The sequence below is a fragment of the Cynocephalus volans genome, chromosome 4 (genome assembly GCF_027409185.1).
Source record: "Cynocephalus volans isolate mCynVol1 chromosome 4, mCynVol1.pri, whole genome shotgun sequence".
In the NCBI taxonomy this organism is placed as follows: domain Eukaryota; kingdom Metazoa; phylum Chordata; class Mammalia; order Dermoptera; family Cynocephalidae; genus Cynocephalus; species Cynocephalus volans.
Window position 1 is genome coordinate 68,577,149 of NC_084463.1, and position 26,667 is coordinate 68,603,815.

Below are 26,667 nucleotides of genomic sequence, written 5' to 3' on the forward strand. Positions count from 1 at the left end.
GAGGCCTGAGAGCCACCAGGCCCACATGCCCTGAGTCAGCTGCACCAGAACAGGCAGTCCCTTCAGGATCCAGGCCAGACATCAGGGTTGAATGAGTGGACCATGATACCCCCTGCCACAATGACTAAACACCAAAGGAAAGATACCATAAATATGAAAAATCAAGAAAGTACATCACCACCAAAGGAAAGTAATAACTCTCAAGATCTAGGTCCTATAGAACAGGAAGCCCTTGAAATGACAGACAAGGAATTTCAAGCAACAATTCTAAGGAAACTAAATGAGATACAAGAAAACTCAGTTACATAGCACAATGAAATGAGAAAAAATATACAGGATCTGAAAGAAGAAATGTACAAAGAAATCAATGCCCTGAAAAAGAATGCAGCAGAGCTTATGGAGCTGAAAGATTCATTCAGTGAAATAAAAAACACAACGGAGAGTCTAATCAACAGGCTAGAACAAGCAGAAGAGAGAATTTCTGACCTTGAGCACAGGCTGTTTGAATTAACACAGGTGGACCAGAAAAAAGAAAAAAATTTTTTAATTGAAGAAAATCTAAGAGAGATGTCAGACAATCTTAAGCACTGAAATATCCAAGTCATGGGTATTTCAGAAGGGGAGGAAAAAGGAAATGGCATTGAAAAACATATTCAACAAAATAATAGCAAGAAACAAAAGACACCTTAGACAACCAAACAACCAATAAAATGCTAGGAATAAATCAACACCTTTCAATAACAACTCTTAATGTAAAAGGCTTAAATTCCCCAATCAAAAGACACAGACTGACTGACTGGATCAAAAAGGAGGACCCAACTATATGCTGCCTACAAGAGACCCACCTCACGCATAAAGATAAAGATTCACACAGACTAAGAGTGAAAGGATGGAAAAAGATTTACCATGCAAACAGAAAAGAAAAACGAGCTGGAGTAGCTATTCTCATATCTGACAAAATAGGCTTTAAACTAAAAACCATAAAAAGAGACAATGAGGGACACTACTTAATGATAAAAGGACTGATCCATCAAGAAGACATAACAATCATAAATATGTACGCACCCAATGTTGGAGCAGCCAGATTTATAAAACAAACTCCATGAGACCTAAAGAAGGAAATAGACACTAATACCATAATAGCAGGGGACCTGAACACCTCACTGTCAATATTAGACAGATCATCTAGGCAAAGAATCAGTAGAGAAACACAAGATCTAAACAAGACTCTAGACCAATTGGAATTGGCAGATATCTACAGAACATTCCACCCAACAACCTCAGAATATTCATTCTTCTCATCAGCACATGGATCACTCTCCAGGATAGATCACATATAAGGTCACAAATCAAGTCTCAATAAATTCAAAAAAATTGGAATTATCCCATGTATCTTCTCAGACCACAATGGATTAAAACTAGAAATTAATAACAAACGAAACTCTGGAAACTATACAAACACATGGAAATTAAACAGCGTTCTACTTACTGACATATGGGTCCAAGAAGAAATCAAGCAGGAAATCAAAAAATTTATTGAAACTAATGAAAACAATGATACATCATACCAAAACCTGTGGGATACTGCAAAAGCAGTACTAAGGGGGAAATTTGTTGTATTAAATGCTTACTGCAGAAGAATGGAAAGATGGCGAATAAATAACCTAACACTTCATATTAAAGATCTAGAAAAACAAAAACAATCCAAATCCAAAATTAGTAGATGGAAAGAAATGATAAGATCAGAGCAGAACTAAATAAAATAGAAACCAAAAAAATGATACAAAAGATCAATGAAACAAAAAGTTGGTTTTTTGAAAAGATAATAAATTCAACAAACCTTTAGCAAGGTTAACTAAGAAAAGAAGAGAGAAGACCCAAATAATAAAAATTAGAAATGAAAAAGGTGATATTACAACTGATACCTCAGAAGTACAAGGAATCATTAGAGACTTCTATAAACAAGTATATGCCAACAAACTTGAAAATCTGGAGGAAATGGACAAATTTCTGGAGACACACATACTACCAAAACTGAGCCAAGAAGATATAGAAAATCTGAACAGACCAATAACAATAAAAGTGATTGAAGCTGTTATCAGAAGTCTCCCAACAAAGAAAAGCCCAGGACAAGACAGGTTCACTGCAGAGTTCTACCAATCTTCAAAGAGGAATTGATACCAATTCTCTACAAATGATTCCAAAAGATTGAAACAGAGGCCATTCTCCCAAACTCATTCTATGAGGCAAACATCATCCTGATATCAAAACCAGACAAAGATACATTAAAAATAGAAAACTACGGGCCAATATCCTTGATGAATATAGATGCAAAAATCTTCAATAAAATACTAGCTAACAGAATACAGCAACACATACACAAAATTATCCACCATGATCAAGTTGGATTCATCCCAAGGATGCAAGGTTGGTTCAACATATGCAAATTAATAAATGTGGTACACGACATCAATAAAAGCAAAGATAAACACCATATGATCATCTCTATAGATGCTGAAAAAGTGTATTAGTCCATTTTGTGTTACTATAACAGAAATACCTGAAACTGGGTAATTTATAAGGAAAAGAAGTTTACTTGGCTTACGATTCTGGGACAGCTGCATCTGGCACAGGCCTCAGGCTGCTTCTACTCATGGCAGAAAGTGGCAGGCAGCTGGCGGGTACAGGCAGATCATATGGTGAGATGAAGCAAGAGAGAGAAAGCAAGAGAGCAAGAGAGGAGGTGCCAGGGTCCCATAAACAACCACCTCTCATGGGAACTACAAGAGTGATATCTCACTCAGCACCCCCACCCCCAGGAAGAGCATTAATCCATTCATGAGGGATTCGTCCACATGACTCAATCAGTATCCAACACTGCCACACTGGGGGTCAAATTTCTACATGAGTTTTGGAAGAGACAAAACATCAAAACTCCATCAAAAAGCATTTGACAAAATTCATTCATTCATTCAACTCTTTACAAGTTAGGTATAGATGGAAACTATCTCAACACAATTAAAGCCATATATGATAAGCCAACTGCCAATATCACCCTGAATGGGGAAAAGGTCAAAGCTTTTCCCTTAAGAACAGGAACTTGATAAGGATGCCCACTCTCACCATCTTATCCAACATAGTGCTGGAAGTACTAGCCAGAGCAATCTGAGAAGAGAAGGAAACAAAGGGCATCCAGATTGGAAAAGATGAAGTCAAACTGTCCCTGTTTGTGGATGATATGATCCAATATATTGAACAACCTAAAGCCTCAGCAAAATCCTCTTAGAGTTGATAAATGATTACAGCAAAGTTGCAGGATACAAAATCAACACACAAAACTCAGTAGCATTTCAATACTCCAACAGTTAACGTGCAGGAAAAGAAATCAAGAAAGCTTGATTTACAATAGCCACCAAAAAAAAAAAAAGGAATAAAGTTAACCAAGGATGTGAAAAATCTTTATGAAGAGAACTACAAACCACTGTTGAGAGAGGACACAAGAAGATCGAAAGATATCCCATGCTCTTGGATCAGAAGAATTAACATTGTGAAAATGTCCATATTACCCAGATATTATCCAAATATCATATTACCATATTCATCTATAGACTCAATACAATCCTCATCAAAATTCCAATGACATTTTTCTCAGGAATGGAAAAAAACTATCCAGACATTTATATGGAATAACAAAAGACCATGCATAGCTAAAGCAATCCTGAGCAAAAATAAATAAATAAATAAATAAAGCTGGAGGCATAACACTACCTGACTTTAAACTATATAACAAAGCTATAATAACCAAAATAGCATGGTACTGGCATAAAAACAGACACACAGATCAATGTAATAGAATAGAGAACCCAGAAATCAACCCATACACCTACAGCCACCTGATCTTTTACAAGGCACCAAGTATACACACTGAGGAAGAGACTGCCTCTTCAGCAAATGATGCTAAGAAAACTGGATATTCATATGTAGGAGAATGAAATTAGACCTGTTCCTCTCACCATATATCAAAATCAACTGAAAATGGATTAAAGAATTAAGCACAAATCCTGAAACAATAAAACTCCTTAAAGAAAACATAGGGGAAACACTCCAGGAGGTAGGAGTGGGTATAGATTTCATGAATATGCATATGAAAAGCATAGGCAACTAAAAGAAAAATAAACAAATGAGATTATATCAAACTAAAAAGCTTCTGCACAGCAAAAGAAACAATCAACAGAGTGAAAAAACAACCAACAGAATGAGAAAAAATATTTGCAAAATATACATCTGACAAAGGATTAATATCCAGAATGCACAAATTACTCAAACAACTTTACAGCAAAAAACCAAATAACCCAATTAAAAAATGGGCAAATGAGCTGAATAGGCATTTCTCAAAGGAAGATATATGAATGGCCAACAGACACATGAAAAAATGCTCAACATTACTCAGCATCCAGGAAATGCAAATAAAAACCACTTTGAGATACCATCTCACTCCAGTCAGGATGGCTAATATCCAAAAGACTGAGAATGATAAATGCTGGTGAGGTTGTAAAGAAAAAGGAACTCTCATACACTGTTGGTGGGACTACAAAATGTGGCAGCCTCCACAGAAAATGGTATTGAGCTTCCTCAAACAATTACAAATAGATCTACCATACGGCTCAGCTATCCCATTACTGGAAATATCCCCAGAGGAATGGAAATCATCGTGCCAAAGGGATAACTGTACTCCAATGTTTACTGCAGCACTATTTACAATAGCCAAGAGTTGGAAGAAACAGTCCAAATGTCCATCATCAGATGAGTGGATATGGAAAATGTGGTATATCTACACAATGGAATTCTACTCTGCTATAAAAAAGAATGAAATACTACCATTTGCAACAAAATGGATGGACTTAGAGAAAATTGTATTAAGTGAAACAAGTCAGGCACAGAAAGAGAAATATCACATGTTCTCACTTATTTCTGGGAGCTAAAAATAAATAAATAAATAAACAAACACAGACAAATAAAGGGTACAGGTGAAGAAAACACAACAATCACAATTCCTTGAACTTGTTAAGGCAAGTGAACAGATATGATGTGGGTGGGGGGGAGGGGAGAGAGGGAGGGTGGAAAGAGGAAAGGGTAAAGGGTCATGAAAATCAACTACAATGTACACTGAGAAGTTAAAAATCAAAAAGGGGGGCGGGGAATAGGCCAAAAGAAAGGATTAGTAGATCCTAAAAAAAGTCTGAAAAACAGCAGAGCAGACATTAAATCTCAAAGATGGCAGATCATATACCTTGACTCCATGTTCAACATCCTCTGCATGCTGGTATGGGGGTTGGATCCCCAAGTCCTTGGCAACTCCATGTCTGTGGGTTTCCTGGTCTGACACCATGCTTCAGCTCTCACAGGCTAGCATTGCACCCTGGTAGCTCCATAATTCTATAATCTCCATGGCAGTCCTGCTCCCACAACTCCACTAAGTATTACCTTATTGGGGTTTTTCTACTGCAAACCCATCCCCACAATTTCTCTTGGCATTGCTTTAGTGAAAGATCTGTATGGTGATTCCACCTATGCAACAGATCTCTTCCTGGGCCCCCAGGGTTTTTCATACATTCATTGAAATTGGGGTGGAATCTCCCAAGCTATCACTGCTCTGGCATTCTGTGAGCCTACAGAGTTAACACCATGTGGGTGCCACCAAGCCTTTTGGCATGTGGCTTCCAAAGCTGCAGGTACAGCCACACCTGGTGACAACTTAGCAACAGCTGAAGTAGCCAAAGCAGCTGGGGCACTATTGCCTGAAGCAGCTTTCCAAGGTGGCCCTGGGCAGCAAGTCTATGGAGTATGCCTTGGGTCTATTCCCTAACACCATTCTTTCTGTCTCCCTAGGCCTCTAGGCCTGTACTGGAAGAAGCAGCCTCCAAGATCTCTGAGATGCCTTCAAGGTATTTTTTTTTTCCTTCTCTTCATAATCACGTTCTTCTGTATTAATCTCCTTAGCAAATGGCCACTGGACTAGACCCTTGCTTTCATGGCCAGGCTGAAAATTTCCCAATTTTTTGCCCCCTGCTTTCTCATGGATTATAAATTCTGGTTTTACCTCGTGCCTTTTCTTCCATAACTCAGCATAGGCTGTTGCAAGTTGCCATGCAGCTTCCTGAATGCTTTGCTGCTTAGAAATTTCTTCTGCCAAATATCCTAGGTCAGCACCTTGAAGTTGCACATTTCATAAATTTTGGGGGCATGAAATGAATGCAGCCAAGTGCCTTGCCAGTTTGTAGCAAGGATGATCTTTGCCCCAGGTTCCAATAAGTCTCTTCTTATTTACATCTGAGACCTCCATAGAACAGTCTTTACAATCCATATTCTGGTTGCCACCTTTTAACCAGTCTCTGAGACATTCAAAACTTTTCTCACCATCATCTAAGCTTTCCCTAGCCTGTACCTCTAAATTCTTCCAATCTGTCCTCAACACCCAGTTCCAAAGATGCTTCAATATTTTCAAGTATTTGTTTTAAATAACATCCCAATTCCCTTGTACCAATTTGCAGTATTCTTCCATTTCTGTCGCTTATAACATAAATACCTAAAACTGAGTAATTTATAAAGAAACAATGTTTATTGCTTACAGTTTCAGAGTGTTCAAAGAACATATATGGTGAGGGTCTTCTTTGGTGGTGGCTTTACAGCAATGCAGGAGTCTCACATGACAGTCTCACATGACTGAACCATGCCAAGACCACTATTAAATCATGAACTTAATCCCCTCTTCAAGGCCCCACCTTTCAATTACCATGATAGGACTTCTTACTTCCAATAGTTACAGTGGAGATTAAGCTTCTGATACATAAAACTTGGCAGATGTGATTTAATCACTATCATTACCCAATCGATACCCTAGGATGCAGGTGAAAGTCTTTTCCCATACAATCACTCTATAAAACCCAAAGAGGTGATGATTCTAACAGATGAACAGATATCAACGCAGAGAAACAAGAAATATAAAAAACAGAGAGACATGATGGCACCAAGAAAAGATAATAATGCTCTAGTAAGTAATCACAAAGAATCAAAAATTGCTGACTTACCAGAAAAGAAATTAAAATTGATAATCTTAAGGAAATTCACTGAGACACAAGAAAATACAAAGAAACAATTCAATAAAATCATAAAAGCAATTCATGATCAGAATGACAAACATAACAAAGAGAAATATAACATTAAAAATATCAAACAGCAATCTTGGAATTGAAGAATTCATTGAATGGAATAAAAAATACATCTCAGTCAGACTGGATCAAGCAGAAGAAAAAAATTCTGATCTTGAGAACAGGTGACTTTAAATAACTCAGGAAGACAAGAATTAAATTAAAATCAATTTTAAAAGAATAAAAAAAGAATGACTAAAGCCTACAAGATTTATGGGATACTATTATGTGAACAAATATTTAGATTATGTGCATTCCAGAAGGAGAGAAAAAAAAAAGGTATGAAAAGCCTATTTAATCAAATAATAGCTGGAAACTTCCCTAATCTTGGGAAAGATATGAATGCACCAGTCCAAAAAGCTCAAAGGGCTCATTGTAATTAAACTGCCAAAAGTTAATGACAAAGAGAGAATTATAAAAAAGAGCAAAAGAAAAGCATCAAGTCACTTGTAAGGGAATCCTCATTAGACTAAAAGCAGACTTCTCAGCAGAAACCATACAAGCCAGAAGGGAATGGGATGATATATTCGAAGTACTGAAAGAAAAAAAACTGCAAGCCAAGAATATTATACCCAACAAGGCTATCTTTCAGAAATGAAGGAGAAATAAAGTCTCAGACAAGCAAAAAGTAAAGAAATTCATTACCACCAGGGTAGCCTTACAAGAAATGTACAGGGAGTCCTACATCTAGAAAAGAAAAAATGATAATAGCCATCCTGAAAATATAAAACTTACTGGTAGAATATATACACAATTTAGAAAGAGAACGGAATCAAACCTTATCAGTACAGAAAACCACCAAACCACAAGGATAAATAACAAGAGAGGAAGAAAGTAACAAAGGATATATAAAACAATCAGAAAATAACCAAAAAAAATGACAGGAGTAAGATCTTAAATATCAGTCAGTAATCCTGAATGTAAATGAATTAAATGTCCTAATTAAAAAACAGACTGGCTGAATACACACACACACACACACACACACACACACACACACACACACACACACACACACACACACACACACACACACACACACACACACACACACATATGACCCATTCATATGCTGCCTACAAGAGACACACCATACCTACAAAGTCACACATAGACTGGAAGTGAAGGAATGAAAAAAGATATTCCATGCAAATAGAAAAGTGAGCAGGAGTAGCTATACTTATATCAAATAAAACAGATTGTATATTAAAACCTGTACCAAGAGATGAGGAAGGTCACTATATAATGATAAAAGGATCAATACACCAAGAGGATAAGATAATTCTAAATACATATGCACCCAACACCAGAGCACTCAGATACACACAGCAAATATTATCAGATCTAAAGGGAGAGGTAAACAAATGCACGATAATACTGAGTCTTTAACACCCCACTCTCAGCATTGGACAGATCATCAAGATAGGAAATCAACAAAGAAACATCAGATTTAAACAGCATCATAGACCAGATGGACCTAACACACTTTTATAGAAGATTTCATCCAACAGCTGCAAATACACACTCTTCATCAGCACATGATACATTCTCTAGGATTGAACACATGTGGGCCACATAACAAGTCTCTTCTAGTTCAAATAACCAAAACAATATCAAATATTTTTTGTGACCACAATGGAATAAAACTAGATGTCAAAAAGAAAAATTACTTTTGAAACTACAAAAATACATGGAAATTAAACAACATGCTTATTAACGACCAATGGGTGGGTCAAAAGAGAGATTAAGAAGGAAATCAAAATAGTTCTTGAAACAAATGAAGATAGCAACACAACATAACAAAACCTAAGGCATACAGCCAAGGCAGTATTAAGAGGAAAGTTTATAGTGAAAAATTCCTACATCAAAAAAAAAAAATAGAAATATTTTAAATAAACAATCTAACAATGTACCTCAAGTATCTAGAAAAGCAAGAATAAACCAAACCCAAAATAAGTAGAAGAAAATAAATGATAAAAATCAGAGCATAAATAAATAAAATTGAGACTAAAAAAACAATACAAATGATAGATCAAATGAAAAGTTGGGTTTTTGAAAAGATAAACAAAATTGACAGAATAGTTTAACCATGGCAAAATAAATAAATAAATAAAATCAGAAATGCAAAAGAGACATTACAATTGATACCAACAAATACAAAGGATCATTAGAGAGCATAATGGACAATTATACACCAATAAATTTGAAAACCTAGAGGAAATAGATAAATCTCTGGACACATGTCACCTACACCAAGAAGAAACAGAAAACGAGAATAGACCAGTAACAAGTAACAAGATTGAAACAGTAATAAAAAATCTCCCAACAAAAAAAAAAGACCAGGACTAGATGGCTTTACTGCTGATTTCTATCAAATATTAAAAGAAGAAATAAAATCAATATTTCTCAAAATATTTCAAAATTTTCAAGTGGACAGAATTCTCCCAAAGTCATACTATGTGGCCAGCATTACCCTGATACCAAGACCAGGCAAAGACACAACAGAAAAATAAAACCACATGCCAAAATCCCTGATGAACATAGATGCAAAAATCCTCAATAAAATACTAGCAAACCAAATTCAACAGCCCATCAAAAAGATTACACACCACAATCAAGTGAGATTTATCCCAGTGATGTAAGCATGGTTCAACATGCATAAATCAATAAACATGACACATTACATCAACAGAATGAAAGAAAAAACCTATACGAAAATCTCCACAGACAGAAAAAAAGCATCTGATAAAATTTAACATCTCTTCATGATAAAATGCCTTACAAATTAAGAATAGAAAGAATGTATTTTAATATAATAAAGGCTATATATGACAAGCCCATAGCTAACCTTAAAAGGTTTCAGCTTTTCCCCTAAAAACTGGAAGGAGACAAGGATGCTCACTCTCACCACATTTTTTCAAAATAGTACTGGAAGTCCTAGCCAGAGCAATTAGGCAAGAGAAAGAAATAAAAGGCATCCAAAAAGGAAAGAAGGAAGTCAAGTTTTCCTGTTTGCAGATGGCATGATTTTATATACAGAGAAAACTAAAGACTATATACAAAAAATCTCCTAAATCTAATAAACAAATTCAGTAAAGTGGCAGGATACACAATCAACATACAAAAATTAGTACTATTTCTATACACCAACAACAAACTAGCTGGAAAAGAAATCAAAAAAGCAATCTCATTTACAACAGCAACAACAACAAAATACCTGGGAATAAAGTTAACCAAGGAGGTGAAAGACATCCACAAGAAAAATTTTAAAACACTGATTAAGAAAAACTAAACACACAAAGTGGAGCAACATCCCAAGTTCATGGATTAGAAGAATCAATACTGTCAAAATGAACAAACTGCCTGCATTACTCTATTTCTGTTGCTTATAACATAAATACCTGAAACTGGGTAATTTACAAAGAGAACAGTTTCAGAGTCTGGGAAGTCCAAAGACCAGAGAACACATCTGGTGAGGGTCTTCTTTGGTGGTAGCTTTACAGCAATGCAGGGATCTCACATGGCAGAAAATGGCAGAGCAGAGAGAGAGAGAGCTCCTTGTCTGCTGCACTTTTAAAGTCCCCAGAACCATGCCCATGACCACCATTAAACCATCACCTTAATCATCTCTTCAATGCCCCCACTTTCAATTACCATAATAGGATTCCCACCCTCAACAGCTACAATGGGGATCAAGCTTCTAATGTGTAAAACTTGGGGGACAAAATTCAATCCTTATCACTACCCAAAGCAATCTATAGATTCAATGCAATCGCCATTAGACTACCAGTGACATACTTCACAGAAATAGGAAAAACTATCCAAAAATTTATATGGAACAGCAAAGACCCCAAATAGCCAAAGCAATCCTAAGCAAAAAGCACAAAGAGGACACTTCACACTCCCAGACTTCAAAATATACTACAAAGCTATAGTAATCAAAACAGCATGGTACTGGCACAAAAACAGACACAAAGACTGTATTAGTCCATTTCTGTTGCTAACAATAGAATATCTGGAACTGGGTAATTTACATATATAAAAAAAAACACCCCAGAATTTATTGCTTACAGTTTCAGAGGCTAGGAAGTCCAAAATCCAGGAAACACATCTGGTGAGGATCTTGGTGGTGGCAATAGTGACCAGGGTTCTCACATGGCAGAAAAGGGCAGAGTAGATAGGGACTAACCTCTCATGTGCTCTTCTTTTAAAGACCTCATAACCATTCCCATGAGCACCATTATTAATCCATTCACTATGGCATGGTCCTACAATCTAATCACCTCTTCAAGGCCTGACCTTTCAATTACCATAATAGGATTTCCCACCCTCAACAGTTACAGTAGGAATTAAGTTTTGGGGAGACCTTCAACCCAAGGTATAGACCAATGAAACCGTATAGAGAATCCAGAAATAAATTCATGTCCCTACAGCCAACTGATTTTCATCATGGAAGCTAGGAACATACATTGGGAAAGGACACTTCAGTAAATGGTCCTAGGAAAAATGGACGTCCATGTGTTAAAGAATGACACTACACCCCAACTCTCACCCCAATAGAAATGGATTATATACTTAAATGTAAGACTCAAAACTATAAAACTTCTAGAAGAAATTACAGGGGAAATGCTTCAGGACATAGGACTAGACAAAGATTTTATGAATAAGGCAACAGAAGCATAGGCAACGGAAGCAAAAATAAACAAATGAGATTATATCAAACTAAAAAGTTCTGTGCAGCAAAGGAAACAATCAACAAAATGAAGAGAGAACCTGCAGAAAGGGAGAAAATATTTGCAAACTATTCATCCAACAAGGGATTAATGTCTAAAATATACAAGGAACTCAAACAACTCAATAGTAAAAAAACAAAAATTCAGCAAATAAGCTGAATAGACATTTCTCAAAAGAAGACACACAAAGGAGGGGGGTGGGAATGGGGATAGGGTGTTTAATGGACACCAAATTGTAAATAAATAGAAAAAATATGATCTAGTCTCCTGTAACAATATAGGGAGTGTTATATAGTAACATACAGAGACTACAGTCAATGACAAATTACAGTACAACTTTAAGTAGTTAGTTGAAGGGATTTTTAATGTTCCCAACACAAAGAGATGAAAAGTGTTTGAAGTGACGGATATGCTAAATACCCTGATATGATCATTGCACACTGTATAAATGTACCCAAATATCACACTATACTCCATAAATATGTAAGATTATCATGGGCCAATTAAGAGTAAATTAAAAAGAAAAAAAATTAGAGACAGAAGTATATCACAGGTTACCAAAAACTGAGGGGAAGGAATAATGAGAAATTATTGCTTAATGGGTACAAAGTTAATGTTTAGAATGACAAAAAAGTTTGGAAATAGGTGGAGGTAGTTGTCACACAGCAATGGGAATGGAATGAATTCCATGCAATCATATGTATAAAAATGCTTAAAATGGCAAACCTTAGGTTATATATATTTTACTACAATAAAAAAAATAGAACAAAAAGAAAATGAGTTTTCAAAATCTTTCATAAAAAATGCGAACAGGCAGCTACTGAAAATATCATTGAAGTTTCAATTTAAAAACTCTCAAAGACACCTGAAAGTCTTCCAGTGTAACAAACAAGCACAAAAATTAAAAGCTCATATAATATGTTATTAATTAGGCAATGAGCTTGCAGTGATTCCCAACATGCTTTTTAGGGGTGGTTCTAGGGAATGGTTCCTAGTCTAAAAGCTCAAGGCCAGAGGTTGCCATCTCTGCCAAAGGGACAAACTTGTATTTCAGGCATGCACAACTCATTCTCATATTTTTTTTTCGTTAAAAAATGTTCAGAAAACTCATTGGAAAGAATAAAATTAAAAAAAGAATAACCAAAATAGTACTTTAAAAAAGAAATGGAAGGGGGGTTTATTCATCAAGAATTCAAAAGTCAGGAAAGCTACACTAAACAAGAATGAAACTGCTGCCACAATTAGATGTCTCCCTGGAAGGGTAAAGAAAGCCCAGAAACAGATCCAAGTTTATTTAAGTACTGAGTATATCATAAAGGTAGCATTTCAAATCAAGGGGTAATTATTCAGCAAATGGTGCTGGTAAAGTCTTTGTGTTAGAGAAAAGTTGGGTTCTTATATCTCACCTATGCCACACTAAGTTTCATATGCTGTAACACACACGTGCGTGCTGAAAGAAAGGGAGAAAGAAAGGGAGGGAGGACAAAAAGAGAGAAAGAGAGAGAGGGAGCGAGGGAGGGAGAGAAAAGTATACCAAGGTAAAACACCAAATATAGAAAGTATCATCAAAATGCATTTGACTAGATAACTACATTAAAGGTTTTTATTTCTTAAACAATTACTAATAAATTAAAATAATTAATGAATAAATAAGTCAAATAAATTTAAAAAAAGATTTATGACATTTACTATTCCTATTTATTGTTCATTTGATAACCATTAGAAAAATGGGTAAAATTCACTTATTTGCTTATGCAATCAACAATTATTTGTTAAGCATCTACTCTATGCCAACTGTTATCCAAATTTAACAGCGCTAAAGAAAATAGAAGCACACATTAAAAAAGAAACACACGATGTTAGTCAGTTAAGTATTAAGGGAAATAAAAACCTAAGCCAGGCACTGGTATAAAGTGAGAAGTAATTACATTGTACAGAGTAGTCAAAGAAGGCCTTTCTTTACCCAGTAATTAACCAAAGATTAAATCAAATGATCAATTTATAAATACTTCAAGAGCATTCAGAGAAATACAAAAGAAAACTGTAGTAGCTTATTTCTGTTGCTTATAGCAAAATACACAGAACTGGGTGATTTATAAAGAAAGAAAATTTATTGCTCACAGTTTCAGGGGCTAGGAAGTTCAAAGTCCAGAGAACACATCTGGTGAAGGCTTCCTCTGATGGTGACTTCAGTGACAGCAGAGTATCACATTGCAAGATGGTGGAAGCAGAAAGAGCAGAGAGTAACCTCCTTATTTAGTCTCTTTTTAAAGCCCCCCAAACCACGCCCATGACCATCATTTTTAATCTATTCATTATGGCATGATCCTACAATCAAATCACCTCTTCAAGGCTCCACCTTTTAATTACCATAATAGAATTTCCCATCCTCAACAGTTACAGTGGGAATTAAGTTTTGGAGGGATATTCAACCCAAGGCAAAAACATTACAATATAATTTCCTTACCCATCGAATTAGTAATAATTGAAAAGAATTATAAAATCCAATATTGGTCAAAGTATAAGGAAGTTAGCACTTACATATGGAAAGTAAATTAACTTTCACACAAATTCAAAAATGTCTATAAGAAGAAAAAGTGGCAAGCATGATACAAATGTATTTTATTAAAATTCTAAGCAGTAAAATAAAAATAATTTGAAAATTTCAGCAATTAGGAAATGACCAAATTATTCTTAATACTAACACCCTTGTAGAACTCTCTGTTTTTTGATATTCTATTCCAGTCCTTTTTAAAATAGTCATTATTTATATATAATTTTTTACCTAAAGCTTTATGTTACATATTTTTCTCTGTAGAAACATACCTATTATTTTATTGGCTCAAAAAGATGCCAGCGAATGGAAATACCTATGCCCCTGTCGAATTTCTATATCTGAGGTCAAGTACTAATGGCAAGGCTAATGTAAGCTCTTCACCAGCCACATTCCATACATACTAACAAACAATGACCTAATAAGAGCTAACAAAAACTTGCTGAAAAAAAAAAATCAAACTTTTCAAGGAGATCATTCGAAAAATGGATTTAAGTCTATTATCACAATAAACCTCTGTGCGCCTTGTGGGAATATTTGTGCCTCGAAATACTGTTAAATTAAGTTTGCCCTAAAGATTTCTTCAGACATAGTGATCTGTAACCTAACTTGAGGTATAAACAGACTGTAACCTACTCTTTTAAGAAGTAGCCAAGTCTCAGCCAATCACAAGCACCCAGCTCTTCAAACAGGGTTTAAATAAGGCAAACTCCCAGCTGCAACTAATCCAGCTGTTTCTGTACCTCACTTCCATTTTCTGTATGTCACTTTACTGTTTTTGTATAAATTTTAATGAAACACACCCCAGAGTAGCTCTGAACCTGCTCTGGTTCTGGGAACTGCTCAGTTCGGGAATCATTCTTTGATCAATTAAAATCTGTTAAATTTAAAAAAAAAAAAAAAAAAAAAAAAAAAAAAAAAAAAATCTGTTAAATTTAATTTGCCTGAAGTTTTTCTTTTAACAATACTAACTGATAGAATGAAGCCATCACAATTAGTCAGGCTTTTTTTAAAAAAGCATCTATAATATGAAGGCAAAAAAAACATATTCTACATTTTCTCACCAGTGTTTACAGTCATGCAAAATCTAATTCAGTAGTTACAAAATTATACAAAATTTAAAGATAAAGTTTAGAACCTTCTTTTGGGTTTCTTACTTAATAACAAAAACAAAATGTACATACCATTGGGAAGCACATCTTTTACTGTAATGCCATGATTTTTTTTTTTTAATGACTGATACAAGCAGAAAATAATATGGAGAAACATTTCTTCTGTTGTTAATTAGTGTTGGAAGATTCATAGAAAACATTGCTAAAGATCGGAACAAACAAGTATTAGAACACTTACACAGTGTGGGAGGTTTGCTGTAGAGTTGGCTAAAAACTAAAAATAGTGTTTCAGCTTATGGTATTTGCTAGGTTCTGTTTCAAAAATGCAACAGCTTTTTCTAAGCTATTAAAGAAAAATATACTGGAGAAGATTTATTATCAAGGTGAAAAATACATTTTAGAAAAACTATGAGTATAATTAACTATTGATACAACTGACTGGAAGCTTCCTTTAAAAAATTGTTGTGGGTAAAATTATAAGTGTAGTAGCACATTTGAAATTAATTTATTGTATCATTAGGCTGTCTTCTCAGCACACAAGTTGAAACCAGACATTCCTAAAGTGCTGCAGGATGCTATTGATTGGATAATTTTATGTTTTTTTAAGAGATTTTTAAATTATAGTAGGTTTTATACAATATCTTACAATGTAATGAATAAGAAACAACCTTAAAATTCTTTTATAACATAAAGATGTTTTCTGGTCATTTTATGGCCAAGTACTCAAGAAATTTGTCAAGCAAACCTGAGGGTGCATTGCACATTTACCTTTTACAAAAGACACGCATTCAACTCTTTTTAAAATTTCTGTAATGACAACTTAAAGTCTATAACCTGCTGCCTAACAAAGAGTTTTAGAAAAACAAACACTGAGTATTTAACTTCAAGATGACATTTTATGAATAAATCGGAAAGTAAGTGCTATTTAGAAGAAAATTGCACAAAGAAGACAACATTTAAAACAGAATGCTTTGAAATGTTTCAATCATTTTAATGCCCAAAATAATGTAAATGTGTCACCTATAAAATCTACCTTATTTAAATGATTAAAACTCTTAAAAGAAAAATTTTCTAATTCACTCAAAAATCTTTCAGTAACAAAGGGAAAAAAGAAAAAGAGCAAAGAAAAGATATAAAATAAAACCAAAAAAAGAAAAAATTCTTTTGGTTAAAAAAGTATCTTTCAATCAAGAACTTCAGTGAATATAACATTTATCACAAATACAGTTATTTAATGACTTTTAATTAATTTGTAATGTGAACAGACTGACATAAGGGAAGACTGAAATTTCAAAAAACCAAGTGTCTTTTTGTCTGTAGTTTGAAAAACTAGTAGGGCAATTTAAAAAATGAAGTCAATATTGCATTTTCTTTCAGCCAACATCTTTGAGATAACTTTTTCAAGTATGACAAGCATTAAAATCAAATAACCAATAGGTGAATGGATTAACAATTTATGGTAATGAATGGAATAAAAGTTATGAATTTTTGATACAAGCATCAACATGGATGAACCTAAAAATCATTTATCTGAGTGAAAGAAGCTATACAAAAAAAAGTACATACTGTGTGATTTAATTCATATAAAATTCTAGAGTATTTAATTTATAGTGACAAAAAGCAGGTCACTGTTGCATAGGATGGGATGTATTGTATTAGCCATTTTTGTGTTGCTATAACAGAATATCTGAAACTGGGTAACTGATAAACAACAGAGGTTTATTTGGCTTATGATTCTGGGACAGCTGCATCTGGCATGGGCCTCAGGCTGCTTCTACTCATGGCAGAAAGTAGCAGGCAGGCAGCGGGTACAAGCAGATCACAAGGCAAGAGGAAGCAAGAGAGAGAGAGAGGGGAGGTGCCAGTGTCCTATATACAACCAGCTCTCACAGGAACTAATAAAGCAAGAACTCACTCACTACCCCCACCCACCAGGGAGAGCATTAATCCATTCATGAGGGATCCACCCCCGTGACTCAATCAGCTTCCAACACTGCCACATTGGGGATCAGATTTACACATGAGTTTTGGGGGACAACACATCAAAACCCCATCATGTAGGGAGGAGTGGTTTGCAAAGAGGCAAGAAGAAGCTTTTTGGGGGGGAGTGTGATAGAAATATGTCATTATCATCATTGTGGTGATGACATAAAGGTGTATATATATGTCACCAGCTGTCAAATTGTACATTTAAATGTGTACAGTTTATTTTACTTCAATCATAACTCAATAAAGTTGTAAAAAAAATAAAATAAAACAGTATAAAGCGTGAACCATAAATGAAAAAAATAAGTTGAACTTAATCAAAATTAAAAACTCTTCTTTTTAAAAGACACTATTAATAAAATCAAAACACAGACCTCAAATGGGGAGTAAATATTTGGAAAGCATATATCTAATAAAGGATGTGTATCCAGAATATGTAAAAAACACTTAGAAATCAACAATAGGAAGACAAATAACTCAGAAAAATAAATGGGCCAAAGATTTGAACAGATCTTTACCAAAAAAGAAATACAGATGGCAAATGAGCACCCCCTAAATAAATAAATACTCAATATTATTCGTTGCTAAAGATATTTAAATACAAACTGCCATAAGATACCTTTACGTACTATATTAGTTTGTTAGGCTGTCATAACAAAGCACTACAGATTGGGTAAATTAAACAACAGAAATTTATTTTCTCACAATTCTGGAAGCTGAAAGTCCAAGATCAAGGTGTCGGTAGGGCTGGTTTCTTTCTAAGCCTTCTCCGTTTGGCTTGCTGATGACCATTTTCTCTCCATGTATTCACAAGGTCTTCCCTCTGTAATTGTTTGTGTCCTAATCTCCTCTTCCTATAAAAAACACCAGTTATATTGGATTAGAGCCCACCCTAATGATCTCATTTTAACTTGATTACCTCTGTAAAAACACCATCTCCGAATAAGGTCACATTTTGAGGTACTAGGGGTTCGGACAGCAACTTATGAATTTTGGAGCAATACTGTTCAGACTGTAACACACATCTACCAGAATGACCAAAAAAAGTTTTATTAACTGACAGATAAAGTGCTACTGAGGATGCAGAATATTGGGACTCTTATTCATTTTTGGTGGGGACACAAATATTTCCACTTTGGAAAACATGCACTTACCGTATGAGCCAGAAATATGACTCCTAGGTATTTACCGAAGAGAAAATAAAACATATGTTTACACAGAGACTGTATACAAATATTTACAGTACTTTTATTCATAATAGCCAAAAATTGGAAACAACGAAAATGACCACCAACTGATGAATGAATATATGAATTATTGTACATCTATACAAGGATTAATACTTATAAATAAAAAGAAATGAACTACTCATATATTCAACAACATGGATAAATCTCGAAATCATTAATGTGACGTGAAAGAAGCCAGACACAAAAATGGTACAATTTATGTGACTTTGGAAAAGGCAAAACTATAGGAACAGAAATGGGATTAGTGATTGCCAGGGGCTGGGGCTGTGGGCAAGGGATTGACTGCAAAGGGGTACAGGAGGATTTTTCAAGGTTAGGGAAATATTCTATATCTTGATTATGGTAGTGGTTACAGAGCTGTATACATTTGTCAAAACTCATTAAACTGTACTCTTAGAAAGGGTGAAAATTTTACTGTATGTAAATTTTATCACAATAAGCTTGATGTTTAAAAATGTATCATAAATGGCATTCTTTTTTTTTTTTTTTTTAAATTTTATTTTGTCGATATACATTGTGGCTGATTATTGCTCCCCATCACCAAAACCTCCCTCCCTTCTCCCTCCCCCCTCCCCCAACAATGTCCTTTCTGTTTGCTTGTCGTATCAACTTCAAGTAATTGTGGTTGTTATATCTTCTTCCCCCCCGCCGTTTTGTGTGTGTGTGTGTGTGTGTGTGTGTGTGAAAAAATGGCATTCTTAAGAGTAAACCATGGAATTGCTGAAACAGAAAATGTTTAATGAATATTTTCAAAAAAATAAGGTATATTCAATCACAATGCTCTTACCAAAAAATTAATATTATTGATAATGACATTTTTATTTCAACTTTTTTCAATTTCTTTTGTATGTTTGTATACCATATGTAATATATTAACATGTAAGTATATATGTATAATTTATATATAAATAACTAGCTATGTAAAGGAGATGCATGCTAAAATTTTGTTTTACCTTAAGGCATGCACACTGATATTTTCGATACCACTGATGTAGCTTCCAATTTTTCTTTATTATAACTCTCACACATTACATCTCTGTGCTTAGAGCTTTTATCCTCATTTTGAATTTTCTTCCTTAGAAAACAATGACAAAATTTGGATTAATGTGGTCAAAGTTTAAAAAAAAATGTGCTTCATGAAATATATAGATTCGATTGTTTTCCAAAGTTGTTGAGCCGGTTTACATTGCCACAGTGAATGAAAGTACATGTTTTGCTATGCTCTTATCAGAAATGGTTAATATAATTTTAGGTGGTCTTTATTATATTATGGAAGACTCCTTTTATTATTATTTTTAGATTTAAGAAAAATTAGTACATTACTTTTAGCAAACGTCTTTCATTAGCTATTAAAATCTTACGATCGGTTCTACCTTTTGATATAATATAGCATATGCATTGATTTCCTTATATTAAACCATCTTCACATTCTTGAATAGGATATACAATTTTCAATGCCCGCTGGCAAAACTGGCCCAGTAGTTTGCAGTTGGCCATAACTGATTACAGCACTGGCGGCAAACTCCTAACTTCCCTTTCCGCTCACAACCCAGTCCTTTAATAGATATTTGTTTTCTCATTTTTAGTGCCACATACTTTCCCTCCTTCTCTCAAGTAGCTGCTTATGTTTATCTGTAAAGTGATTACCTTCCTAGCAGGCCAAATTCTTCAACTCAAAAATAGTTGCCTGGCCTTCACTTTTTGGACACTGAGCAGGCCCTCACCATAACTATGTCCAGTGCGGTCTTCCAGAACAGAGCAACTTTCCCTTCAGGGATTTCAGGCTTCTATACTTAAGCTTTGAGCTTTTGCAGAGCTCTGTAAATGTGGTGATCAACCACCCATTCTGTGATGCAGCCTAGATTACAGTTTATGTCAGAGTCCAGGGCTGCTATCTAAATAAATTTGATCATCCATCCTACCCACCTGAGGGAAGCTTTCATGCACACAACAGAACCAAGCGGAATACATATTACAGCACGACTTATCAACTCTCAGCCATCTGAAAGAGTGAAAGCAAACAGCAGCACCACAAGGAAAAACAAACAAACCAACAAGGAAAATAGCCTTTGGTACTTAAAAATTGGCTAAATGGTAGTAAAACCCTCAGACTAACACTTACTGAAAAATTCTTTGAAACCAACAATACAAACCAGCCAATAGTGGTTACAACTGCCTACAATTTCCCATGGGGAAGAAACCTGCAATTCTCAATTCTGACTATACATCAAAACAGTCTATAGAGCTTTTGCATGTATAGTTGGGCCCAACATTCAGATAATCTCTTTAGTAAGTCTGGAATGAGAAATGTGCATCTGCATTTTTAATAAGCTTCATGTTTGATTCTGATGCTAAGTCAACATTTAAAAATCATTGGTTTTAATTCTAGGGATCAGATGGGCTTGGGTAAATAATCCTTTTCAGAAAGCTTAACACAAAGAAATTCTAACATCTAAAAGCACCAGATCTTTATTTTTACGCTATTAATTAATTTATGTATTGATTAAGACCAATGGACCATTTTTCTAAGGATTAACATTCTTGATACAATTCCCAGAGTTACTCAGTTCGAGATTAAATTACCTACTGTCGACCCTCAGTATCCATGGGGGATTGGTTTCAGGACTCCGGGGGATACCAAAATCCACAGATGCTCAAGTCCCTGATATAAAATGATGTAGTGTTTGCATATAACCTGTGCACATCTTCCCATATGCTTTAAATCATCTTTAGGTTGCTTATAATACACAATACAATGTAAATCAATGTAAATAGTTGTTATACTATATATTTTTTTACTTGTATTATTTTTAATTGCTGTATTGTTATTTTTTGTTTTGTTTTGTTTTCCCAAATATTTTCGATCCACAGGTGGTTGAATCTGCTGATGCAGAACCCATGGATACCATGGGCCAACTGTATAGATAAAAAAGGGATTGGAGATTGTTTGTGAATGTTATCTGTCCTATCTGTCTGACTCTGCTTGCATGAAGCTGACAATTGACAGAGTGTTTGCTTAGTTTGACAAGGCAGTTAGTTATTCTCATGGAGAAAATGTCTTGGTTTTTTATGCAAGGCATAACAGTATGTAGAAGATCCAGAGATAACAATACAAAATGATTTGGAGATTCTGGAGAGTCAATACTCTCAAGCTTTATCAAACCCATCTGTTCAGCTGTGCACTCTTCAAATCAGAGGCATCTGACCACCAGAAAGAAGTCGTACCTAAAACACATGTAAGTGGGCTGGAACAGGAGAATGCTGGACCCAGAAAGGCAGCACCAGCCTCTGTTCCCTACTAACGCTGGAAATCAAGAGGAGAGGGACACATTGGCAGGGCAAGAACTTGGGGAGAACAGTAATCTGTCTATTATTAAACAGAAGAGAGGGGGAATCTTTTTCTATGGGACATAATCAAAATTTCAGTGTTGTGGAGGTAGGAAGATGGTAGCATTCAGGAAGAAAAAGACCATTGTCTGCTGAAAGAGCTATTGTCCCTGGAAAACAAGTTAGCTTGACTAAAGAATTGATGTTGAGAATCTTAAGAGCACAGGCAGTTGAACTCACTAAATGTTGGCTGATGATACATCGACCAGAAAATAACCTGAGGCAGCAGCTGCTGTATGTGTAACTTATTGCTGGTCTTGTTTTCAAGCAGCCATTTTCCCTTTAAAGAACAGATGTGCAGAATTTTACCTATTATTTTTCAGCTCCAAACCCATCTTTCTTCCTCTACTCTGCTCTGTGACCCTGCAAACTACATTTCCTAGACTTCAAAGTTAGTAGGTTTCCTGTTGGTTTCTGCCAACAGGAGATACTGAAAGGAAGGGGTAGAGAGGAGAAACTTCCTTCCTGGCTTTTCCTCTTCCTGTTGGCTTGACTCCAGCCTTCAGCTTCCCTAGACACTCCTAGAACCTGCCTCGTCTCATTCTCAGAGGTCTAGCAACACCCAGAGATGCCCCTTTCGCAGAGAGCTGAGTACCTGAGTTCTAGTAACTCCACCTCACATCCCTTTTCTACCTCCATTCCTAAGGGTGAGCATATCTGTCCAGAGATGAGTGTTTAAAGTCAGTGACTTAAAGTTTAAATCATCTGGCTTAAAGTCAATGATTTATACAATTCAAATATACAAGTAATGTCCAATGACAAAATTTATTGAAAAATATAAAACATTATATCCATGTAAAGTGCTATACTTCCATGTTATTTACTTGGCCAGACCTCCTTAGTTAAGCTAACTGTTGATATCTTCAACACTCTGCTTCTGTATCCTCATCCAGGGACTAGCCCTTTTTTTCCAGTGTCAGCCTCTCAAGATCACACCGCCATAAACCCCCTTTCCTACACATCTCTCACATCCTACACTGCCTCCTTGGGTCCACGTACTCTAGGGGCTTGGCAAGTGACAATTGTCCTCAGTTCTTGTGTAGTAAGACCCAGTGTGGGCCAACAACCAATACCATGGGTTGACTTGGCATGGTCCCTTGTAAATTTTCATGTCTGAACTCCAGAGATTTAATAGGGCCCCAGTATGAACTGACAGAATTATTTTCTCAGATTCTATGATATGCACAGTTTGAATATATCCCACGTTTTGACCTCATGCTAAGTAATGCAATTCTGCTGAGTGTCCAGATTTAATATGAAGTGATGGTAAGTAACCATTTTCTGCAAATAACCCACACTCTTCCTCATTCACACGGCTGGATTCCCCCCTCCCCCGCCTTTTTTAAAAAACTATATTCATTCATCCAGACTCTCAGAGTTCCCTTCAATGTGTGGAGTCCGTGGGTCTTGCAGCAGTACATATAGGAGTAAGTTTCACCCTATTGTACTTCTTTTAACAAGATTTATTTTAAATTTTTTTAAGTCTTTAAACAATTGGGCACTATTGCACTAAGTCTATATAAGAAGAACTCAGCATTAAAAAAAAAAAAACCAAAAACAACTGTGCACATTTTGAAACCAAGAAGTTCTTATTGATACTGAGATGGGCTTCTTATTTCTAACTACTGGGAAGAGCACAATACTCAGAAAATTCAAGTTGATAGTTTCACTGCAGATAAAAATACATTTATGTTTTCTGGTAATTTACTTGTGATTCCTCTGCGGTAGTGTCAAATGTCTCCATGGCAGCTATGGGTTTCCAGTATGTTCTCTAATTTTCGTTAAAAAATTAAAATATATTCACTCTGCAGTCATCCAAACTATATGTTATGCGGGGGGTGGGAAGGAAGCCAGCTAAATAGATCAGAAAGATTAGATCTACCCATTTCTTCCGAAGCTAGTGAAAAAAAGATTCATTATCAGAAACGTCTTTCAGGAACAAAAGATAGATTGTAAAGGTCCTATGTCATTTAATAAGTATGTAAAGATAAAACAGAGGTAAGTTTCTTTTATAAACATCCAAAAATCCTCTTGCTTGTGTACTAATTCAGGCTCTCTTACTTTCTTGCCTGTTCCCTAAAATAACTTTCATATCTACCGTACCTTACCAGAATGCTTTCTCCAATCTATGTTTCACACAACATCATCCATATTATTCAAAATCCAAATGAGTCATCTTGTGTTTTAAATTTTCTCTGGTTCTCTACTGATACAAAGATTTTAAAAATTAAGCTGTACTCTCATCACCCACTCCAAAATATAATACGGTCGAGGTACAAAAGTCTACTTCTTTCCCATTTCTGTGCTATTATCCTAGTTCAAATTGGAAAGCACATAGATTGGAGTAGCCCAGTCCATATGTATAAGCCAATTTAATTCTGATAGCCCAGAACAGAAAGGAGTACCTGAGAAAAGTATGAGGGTACTTCAAAAAGTTCGTGGAAAGATTTACATATCTTTTAATTCCATTTTTCTATGAACTTTTTGGAGTATTTTGTAAGTCATAGTCCTTGTCCTCTGCCTTTTACTTCAGAGTAGAGAGGGATAGACAAATTGAAGAGATATAGAGGAGGCAGCTTTAAAGAGACTTTGAGACTGATTGCATGTGTGAGGTGAAGAAAGGGGAGACAAAGAGAATGCCCGGATTTCTAACTAGAGCAACTATTTAGGCTGAGGTGTCACTCTTAGAAATAGTCAATACAAAAGAAAAAACATAACAAAAGGAAAGATGAGTTGTTTCGGATATATTAAGTCTGAAGTACTTTTGTGAAACTAAAGCAGAGATAACAAATAAGAAAATCAATACCATTGTCCCTCAGTATCTGTGTTCAAGTCCCTTGAATAAAATGAGGTAGTATTTGCAAATAATCTATGCACATCCTCCTGTATATTTTAGATCACCTCTAAATCACTTTTAATAGTTAGTACAATGTAAATGCTGTGTAAATAGTTATTACACTGCATTTTTTATTTGTATTTTTTCATTGTTGTATTGTTATTTTTTAAATTTATCTTGATATTTTCTACCTGCAGTTGGCTGAATCCACAGATGCAGAACTTGTGGAGAAGTAGGGCTGACTGTGTTCATATCTATATCTTCTATAGACTAAATGTCTATGTCCCACAAATTCATGTGTTGAAACTTAATCCCCCACGTAATGGTATTTGTAGGTGGGGCCTTTGGAAAGTAATGAGAGCTATATCTGCATGAATGGGCTTAGTGCCCTTGTAAAAGGGACCTCAGAGATCTCCAGTATCCCTTCCACCATGTGAGGACACACCAGAAGACAAACGTCTGTAAACCAGGAAGTAAGCTCTCACTAGACATGAAATCTGCCAGCACCTTGATCTTGGACCTCGCAGCCTCCAGTGTGTGAGAAATAAAAGTTTGTTGTTTATAAGCCACCCAGTCTTTGGTATTCTGTTCTAGCAGCCTGAACAGTCTAAGACAATCTCTTAGGGAAAATCTGGTCTTGAAATATAGATTTAAGGGGCCTCCAGCTGATAAATGGTTCTCCAAGCCAATTTCTATCTAGGGAGAAAATGTGAAATGAGAAGAGAGGGTCTGAGGCATACCACATGTAAAGAAGAAAATCCCCACCAAGAAAACTGAGTAAGAAAATCAGAGAGGTAGAGTGACCAGGAAGCAAAGAGAAGAGGGTGTTTTTAAGGGAGAAAGATCACAATACTGCAATATCGAGTAAGGTAAGTTTCCTAAAACTTTCCATTAGATTCAGCAACAATTAATTCCATTGCATATCAGGGGCTGAAGCTAGACTAAGTGAATAAGGTGATGAGAAGAGAAGACTGTGGCATAAACTATTCTTTTGAAAAGTCTGTCCTCTTTTATAATAGAAAAGAGAGTAGAATAGGAATAAATTCAATGAAAAGTTGCTGGAAGAAGAAAAGAGGTTGAAAGATCAGAAACAGAAGAACTCTGCATCATCAATTTCTCTCTCTCCATTTCTTAGTACACAACATGTTAGAAGATCTCCCATTCCTAAATTTTTAAAAAAATTTTCCTTTGACCCCCCTGCCCCGTCTCTTCTATCTTATTTGTCTCTCCCTTGAACAACAAAGCTTCTCAAAGGAGGTATCCATAATCACTGCCTTCACTTCTTCACCCTATATTTGCTCCTTAACTCCAATTCTGCAACCATCACTCCTCAGAAATGACTTTGTTGGGACACTGAAGACTTCCACCTCATCAAAGTCCATGTAAAATTGCATCTCTGTTCTCATCTTAAACACTGTCTGGCTAGGACAAGGGCTACTGTGAGGCTAATGTCCTGTAACCTGCTCACAGCACCAATCATCTAGCTCTTAGTCCTGTTTGTGATGTCAATTGTAAAGCTAGGCGACCACTCTAGTTGTTGTGGTTCTTTTACCTGCCAGTAATCCTGCACTGACTGGGCCAATGGTTGAGCTAGGACTGGG